Here is a 6000-nt window from a genome sequence, read left to right as displayed (position 1 = left end):
GCACAGCTCTTTTTCTTCCTCTTATTCATTTCAGCAGAGTATTCTCTCCTCACTGTCATGTCCTATGACCGCTACGTGGCCATCTGCAAGCCCCTGCACTATGGGACCCTCCTGGGCAGCAGAGCTTGTGTCCACATGGCAGCAGCTGCCTGGGGCACTGGGTTTCTCACTGCTCTGCTGCACACAGCCAATACATTTTCACTGCCCCTGTGCAGAGGCAATGCTGTGGAGCAGTTCTTCTGTGAAATCCCCCAGATCCTCAAGCTCTCCTGCTCACGCTCCTACCTCAGGGAAGTTGGGCTTCTTGTGGTTGGTGCCCTGATTGTTGTTGGCTGTTTTGTTTTCATTGTGGGGTCCTATGTGGAGATCTTCAGGGCCGTGCTGAGGATGCCCTCTGAGCAGGGACGCCACAAAACCTTTTCCACGTGCCTCCCTCACCTGGCCGTGCTTTCCCTGCTTTTCAGCACTGGCACACTTGTCTACCTGAAGCCCCTCTCCATCTCCTCCCCATCCCTGGATCTGGTGGTGTCAGTGCTGTACTCGGTGGTGCCTCCAGCAGTGAACCCCCTCATCTACAGCCTGAGGAACCAGGAGCTGAAGGATGCTGTGAGGAAGCTGGTGACCAGATGTGTTTCAGCAGATATACGCTGCTTGCTTTACCCTGGAAAGGGTTTAAAGTGTAGGTTATGACAGGCCATGCCTGTCTTTCCTGCTTTACATTTGTTTTCCTATTTCAATCTGTGATGATGTTGTCTTCATAGAAATGTCAGTTTTCATCTCCTAATTAGAGTAGCCACTCGTGTTGTGTGACCCACAGACTTTGTGTCACTCTGGTCTCTGATTGTATTTAAGGGAAATAAATGATCCTGCAGCAGCTTCTTCTCTTTGATATGTCCTCACATGTCAGGAATGAAGGGGAATGAAAGCAGCTTTCTGGCTGCTCCAGCTCTGGGATGGCTGCTCTGTGCCTGCAGCAGGAAGAGCTCTTGGGGAGCCCAATGAATGGGGCTGTTGTGCTGGTGTGGGGAGATGGGATGGCATGGGGGGGGGTGCAGAGCTCTCAGGGTGTCCTGGGCAGGGGAGCAGGGGACACAGGGGTCCCTGCAGGGAACTCCCCTACAATGGCCCAGGCTGGGGCTGCCTGGCTGAGAACAGCCCATGGGAAAGGTCTGGGTGGGCAGGAGCTGGACAGGAGGCAGCGTGTGCCCTGGCAGCAAGGGAGGACAGCAGCATCGCGGGCTGTATGAGCAGGAGCACGGCAGGAGAACAAGGGAAGGGATGATCTGGAATCCTCCATCCAGGTTTCAGATCCCCAGTTCAGGAGTGGGTTTATCAGTGGGCGCTCAGGACAGGCAGAGATAGGAACACGGTGCCTGTGGGGAGAGTCTGGGGGAGCTGGGCTTGTCCAGCCTGGAGAAGGGAAGGCTCATGGGGACCTGAGATCTTGAGAAGGGAAGGCTGATGGGGACTGGCTGCCTGTACCGGCAAGGAGGACATGGAGAATACAGAGCCAGGCTCTTCACCATGGTGCCTGGTGGGAGGACAAAAGGCAGTGGGGGATAGTGACAGAGGAGAGGTTCAGCCAGGACAGAAGGAAACCTTGTTCCCATAGGCTCAGGCAAGGGCTGCATCAGGTCACCCAGAGAGGCTGTGCAGTCTCTGGCCTTGGGGATTTCAGCTTACACTGAACCAAGCCTTGAACCACTTGCTCTGACCCTGCTCTTGACAGGTTCGACTTGAGACCTCCTGGGGTCCCTTCCAACCTCTGTTCACTTCTGATCCTACAATGATGGCCTTATGAAGGGTCACAAAGATGTTCTAAGAAGGGCTGGAGCACATCTCCAATGGAAACAGGCTGAGAGATGTGGGTGTTCAGCCTGGAGAAGAGAAGGCTCCAGGGAGATATCTTAGCAATCTCTCCATACCTAAGCAGGGCCTACAAGAAATGTGGAGAGGGGTTTTTGCAAGGGCCTGCAGTGGCAGAACAAGGGGGAATGGCTTTAAGCTGAAAAAAGGGAGATTTAGCTTGGACATTCAGATGAAGTTGTTCCCTTTGAGAGCGGTGGGACACTGGCACAGGGTGCCCAGAGAAGCTGTGTCTGCCCCATCCCTGGCAGTGTTCAAGGCCAGGTTGGATGGGAGTCAGCTTTGCTCTGAAGGAATGCTTTGTCCACCTCTGATGTTCACAAGGGATGACAGATGAAATCTGATTTCATTGTAAGGTTCACTACTTGTACTCATGACTCAAGTGAGTCTGGGCTGCACAAGAGAGGCTCAGCATGGCCTTAGAGTCATTTGGACTGTGTTACTTATTTACTGGCATAACACTGCTGAGGTGTTTTTATTGGGGGGGGGGGGGGGGGGGGGGGGGGGCTATAAAACATTCTTTGTATGACATAAAATCAGAACAATATTGAAACAGGGAGAAGTTCTCAGCTCCTTGTAGCTTAGTGCAGAGCAAGGAGGGCTGCAGTGTCCATCAGTCCTTTCCCATTTGCCCTGTGCTTACAACACTTGTGTGTGATGCCTTCACACACAAATTGATCTTAAGAACCCCCCCAAACACCTGTCCTGTGCTGAAAGCAGGGGAGCACGGTTTCAAAGAGAAGATCACGGAGCTCTCACAGGGAGAAGCAAAGGGCTGTGGGCAGCAGAGCATGGCCAGCAGCCACCTCCAGTGCCAGACCCCAAGAGAGCTGCCTGAACGCACCCTTCCCAGGGCTGGGCTGCACTTTCCCCCCACTCCCTGCCCATCCACATCTCTGCTGCCTGGAGCTGTCCCTGCCAGGAGCTGCTGCTCTGTGCCCAGCTCTGCTCCCTCTCAGTGCTCCCAGAGCCCATGCCATGGGCTGTGTGCTCAGCTCTGCCCTGCACACCCCTCCTAGCAGCAGGGCTCTGCCCAGGGGCTTCTCTGCCTCTGCAGGAACCTCACACCTGGCACTCAGTGGATCCATCAATGGTGAATGGAGAAACATGGTCACTCCCTGAGGAAAGCCTTGAGAGCTTCTTAACTCTTCAGTTAGTTACTGGTGGCAATGAGCAGTGTGTAGGGAGGTGAGAGAGGGTGGAGGGAAGTCAGCAAGAAGCAAGGTGATGCTTCAGGGCTTTAACAAATCCTTACAAGCATGACGGAGCCCAGCAATGGGGAGCAGTTGGTGTCTGTAGGTGGAGGAGGAGTAGGTGTTCCTGGAGTGTGGCTGCAGGCCCTGGACAGACCAGAGGCTATCTGAGAACTTTCCCTCATGGGAACATGCCTCAGCGTGGCACATGGGGAACCCACTGCTGGGGGTGCCTGAACGCTGTTCATCATGCCCCATGAGCCCACCTTCCTGTCTCCCTCTCCTGCACTACCCAAACTTGCTTGGAATGCAGGATCCATCCCTGAGCCTGGGGAATGCAGGAACCTCCTGCAGTGAGGGGTCGCTGCTGCAGGGGAGGTGCAAAGCTTCTGTGAGACACTTGTGAGTGCAGGCAGAGAGCGGGGTGTGTGCAGCAGAGAGGGTGCTACAGGCAGGAAGCTGTCCCAGATGAGGTTCCCTGTCCCCAGAGCATGGGGTACCTTGCACCCAAGGACATCACCTTTACTTTTGGCTCTTGCCAATTAGTTCTCAATCCAGACCATTGCCTTTTCCCGCTGCTCTTCCATGGTGCTTAGTTCTCTATACCGATGGCATCACCCATTCCTCTAGAAGCCTCCTTTAGATCAGCTTGCTGAGGGATATTCAATGCATCTCTTGAATTGACACTATACTGGCAGCCTACAACTATGTGAAATGTGGCTGCAGAGATGATGGAGGTTTTCTTGCAGGCAGGAAGAGAAGGAAACCTCTACAAAGTGCAGCCTAGAAGGATCAGATTCGAAGTTAGGGAAGAGAAATGTCTCTCAAGAGGTGGACTTGTGGGGCAGGAGGTCTCCCAGAGGAAGTCTGGCTCAGCCCATGGCTTTGTGTTTCAAGGAACAGACAGCGATGGGTGCAGAGATGGGACTGAAGGTACAGAAATGCCAGGTGAGAGCTAGGTGGGAAAGCAAGATGGGGGTCAACAGTCTGAAGGGAAAGAAGTGCAGGCATGGGCCAGTGAAGGACAGCCTGCAGCAGAGATGGCTGAGGATTCTGGCATGTCTGGAAGGCCCAAAAGAACAAAAGACCTCTGTGCCCTGGGCTATGGCATTTGCCTCTTTCATCAAGACCTATAAGGAGACCTTTCATCCTCAGGATTTCAGGCTCTTCCCTAAGGGCTGCAGTCAGGGCTTGGCCTTCTCACCATCAGACACCTGCATTTTCCTTTGTCTCCCTGTAATCACAGCCTGCAGTTACTTGCTTTAACGAGTCCCTGGGGAGGCTTTGCCAGTAACAGCCCTCAGTGGGGCCCATTAATGCTGAAGGCACTTGGTGCTTTGTTTCTGAATTGGACTTCCTGAGAGGTTTCCTCAGCACATGAGGTTCATGGGCTCAGCCCAAATACACCGTGGGGCTCATTAGAACCTTTGGGTTTTGTCTTTTGGATTGCACAGCACATTGGAGGTTTCTGAGTGCAGGAAGATTGCAAAGAACAACTGATAAAAGTTCTTGTCAAGTGTTTGTTTTCATATGTTTAAGTTTAGAAATTTCTGTGCCTTCTGGAATGCCCAGCACAGGGATCACAAGAACCTGCCAGGGCCCGGCCGCCTTCTGCAATGCCTGGTGAGCTTCTGTGATCCTTGCCAGAGCCAGGCAGGTCCCCTTGTGCTCAGCTCCCAGTGATAGCACCAGCAGCTGAAGTGCCCAGGGGCTGCTCCTTCCCTGACACCTTCTCAGCACCTCTGACACCAGCAGCTCCTGCACACAGAAGACTCCGGCTTCTACCCCAGCACCTCTTCAGGCAGAGCTGTGCTCCAAGCACATGAACAAACTCAGTGCCTCCTCCTCACCCATCCCCTGCTCCTACAGCTGTGATGGCACCAGCTCATCTCCTGACAGCTTCTCCTCCCTTCCCAGCACGCACCCACAATGTGTTTGAGGCCAACACTAAAACAGGATTGCAAAGTCAAAGAACACGGACCTGGATGCGCAGGGCAGCCCCAGGAGATGCAGCCTCCCGAGGGAGGGGTCTCCTCCACACTGGTTACTGCAGGGCTCTGGCAACTTAAAAAGCCCACGCTCACCGTGGGCGCCCCGTCACAATGGGCGTCTCCACAGCTACCGCCACAGCTTTGTGATGGCTGGAGAGTATGAAACTCTGCCTGGGGACAGGTGAGCAGCCAACAGAGAGTTTGTGGGTGAGAGATAAAGGGAGAAAAGCGATGGGGGACATTACTGTGGGGATCTGTTACAGACCGCCTGATCAAGGAGAACCTACGGATGAAGCTCTTCATAGACAGATAGGAACAGCCTCACGCTCACAGGCCCTTGCTCTCATGGGGGACTTCAACCACCCTGACATCTGTTGGAATGACGGTACGGCCCGGCACAAGCAGTCCAGGAGGTTCCTCGATTGTGTAGAAGACAACTTCCTTCTGCAAGAAATAGAAGAACCGACAAGGAGATGTGCCGTGCTTGACCTTGTGCTCACCAACAGGGAAGGGCTCGTTGGAAATGTGATGCTCCAGGGCAGCCTTGGATGCAGCGATCACGAGATGCTCGAATTTGAGATCCTCAGGACTGTGAGGAGACCGTGCAGCAAGCTCACTGCCCTGGACTTCAAAAGAGCAGACTTTGGCCTCTTCAGGAACCTGCTTCGGAAGGTTCCATGGGATCCAGCCCTAGAGGGCAGGGGGGCCCAAGACTCTTGGTTGATATTCAAGGATCACCTGCTACAAGCTCAGGAGTGCTGCATCCCAACTAGAAGGAAGTGCAGCAGGAGGGCCAGGAGACCTCCTTGGATGGATAAGGAGCTCCTGAGGAAAATTCAAATGAAAAAAGAGGCTTATAATAAGTGGAAGCAAGGACAAGTGGCATGGGAAGAGTACAGGGATGTTGTTTGGGAAGCTAGGGACCAGGTTAGGAAAGCTAAGGCCCAGTT

The sequence above is a fragment of the Pezoporus flaviventris genome, unplaced genomic scaffold (assembly GCF_033815535.1).
Source record: "Pezoporus flaviventris isolate CSIRO_AGI_PZ_B2104156 unplaced genomic scaffold, CSIRO_AGI_Pfla_v1 ptg000116l, whole genome shotgun sequence".
Classification (NCBI taxonomy): domain Eukaryota; kingdom Metazoa; phylum Chordata; class Aves; order Psittaciformes; family Psittacidae; genus Pezoporus; species Pezoporus flaviventris.
Note: the sequence above shows the minus strand (reverse complement) of the source record.